Below are 1,817 nucleotides of genomic sequence, written 5' to 3'. Positions count from 1 at the left end.
ACTAATATACAGCAGAGAGAGAGAAAAAAAATTCTATCCGTAACTCTCTCAATTCATACTCTGTCCCGTATGCAATGCAGAATTTGATTCTCCAAGTTCCCTTCTAAGGCGGTGAAGCTTCGAGGTTCTCTTCACTGAGAGCTTTGATAAACGTTGAAGTAGTGATCTTTTCCTCTCCTTTGCCTGCACTGTAACTCCTCGGCTGACGGGAAAATCACCTCATCCACTGCTGCGGGGAGGCAGCGACGTCACGGCTAGAATGAACTCACCAGTTTTTCGGGCTTCGCGGACCGAGGAGCCCTGAAGACCAAGAGAGAATGAGTGAGAAGCAGACGGCCTCAGCTCCTCCCGTCGCGGGACACAGCCCTGTGCTGCGAGCCGCGGTCCACCCGCCAGCTGCCCTCCCGTGGGGACCCTGAGGCGAGCGAGTGGGTGTGTGCATGAGGGGGAGCGGCCAAACTTCCTGTCCCGCGCTCGGGCTGCTTCCGGCGGGAGCCGGAAGACGCTGTTTGTGGACGGAATTCGGGGCCGACTGACGGACGGAAGGCTGCCCGGGACTGGAAGGTGAGCTCCCGGGTGGACCTCGCCACAGCTGCTCAGCTAAGTGGTCCCCAAGAGGGAGGGAGCCAGTACCGGCTCCTCGGGGGCTGGGGCCGAGTTCGCCTCTGAGAGGACAGGGAAACCGCCCCTCTGGGGTACCCTTCCCGGATCTGGCGGGCCTGGGAGCGGCCGGTCTGAAGCCCCACGGCTTTGGCCCTTACCCTCGCGGAGTTTGTGGGGAGATGTTTCGGCTCCTTTGCTTGGTTTTGGGGCAGGGGCATGGGAAAAGACAGTCCTGAGGAAGCTGGAGTCAGCGAGTCCCCAGGGCGGGGGCTCACGGACTGCACCCACAGCGGGGGTCTGCCCTCGGACCTTGGGGCCCAAAATAAGGCCTTTGTGATGGGGGGAAGGGGGTGCCGAGAGAGCCCTGCCCAGAAAGTTTCAGCCTACGGCTACTGTCTCCTTTCATCCGTCCACTTACCTTTTGGGTCTGGAAGAGGGATGGCTGCCGACTCGGAGGGGCTGCCTGGGCTGCGGGTTTGCCCTTCACATGTCAGTTTAGGCAGAGGTGTGGGCTGAGTGTTTACAGCTTGTACGCATTTTGCCGGTTGAGTTTATCTTTTGAAGTTTCTCGAGATAAGAGAATCCAATTAGTTTATTAAAGTTTTTCTCCATTGCTCATGGTGTCTGAAATGCATTAGGCACCATTTGGAAGTTAAATATTATTAACTTGGGACTTAAAAATTCATACTTACACCTCACTTTGGCACAAGGGTCAATGCAGCATATTTGCAAAGAGAGTAAAAGAAACATTTTGAAATAAAGTCAGGTGCATTTTGTCAGGGAGTGAGAAATTCCACTTTATCCTGTCTTAGTATGGGGCAGAGTAAAGGACAACTAAACGAGCAGTCAGAAGGTTTAGGTTCTAGTTTTTCAAGTTTTGCCTCTAAGTAGATGTCTAATTTTTAGCAAGTTACTTTACCTCTGCTTTGTACTTTTTTTTTTTTTTTCTCTCTGTAAACCCTTAGGGATTTCTCTGTTTACCCTTAGGGATTTGACTATCATTCTGAGGCACCGAACTTGAGTAGGGGAAGTGACATAAGCATTTCTGTGTTTTGGCTGCGCAGGATGGGTTGAAAAGGGGAATTTTAAAGGCAGTTAGAAGCATATTATATATTTTTTGTTGTTTTTAGGAGGTTTTTTGTTTTTAATATTTTATTCTTTTTGAATTTTTTTCTTTCCTTTTTTCTCCCCCATTTTCGTTGTCTTTTTTTTTT

At 50.5% G+C, this 1,817-nt stretch overlaps 1 protein-coding gene across 4 annotated transcripts in view; it reads left to right on the top strand.

The window, feature by feature from the left end:
- The first annotated feature begins 403 nt into the window (after nucleotides 1-403).
- Nucleotides 404-1,817, top strand: part of ZNF410 (zinc finger protein 410) — a 38,593-nt gene continuing 37,179 nt past the window's right edge. For all 4 annotated transcript variants that reach the window (XM_008567011.1, XM_008567009.1, XM_008567010.1 and 1 more), the window contains exon 1: nucleotides 404-564. The gene's annotated coding sequence lies outside the window, so the exon portion shown is untranslated. The remainder of the gene's footprint in view (nucleotides 565-1,817) is intronic.

The sequence above is a fragment of the Galeopterus variegatus genome, unplaced genomic scaffold, assembly GCF_000696425.1.
Source record: "Galeopterus variegatus unplaced genomic scaffold, G_variegatus-3.0.2 Scaffold284, whole genome shotgun sequence".
NCBI classification, from domain to species: Eukaryota; Metazoa; Chordata; class Mammalia; order Dermoptera; family Cynocephalidae; genus Galeopterus; species Galeopterus variegatus.
The sequence above is the reverse complement of the archived record's forward strand: the minus strand, read 5'-3'. Positions and strand labels throughout refer to the sequence as shown.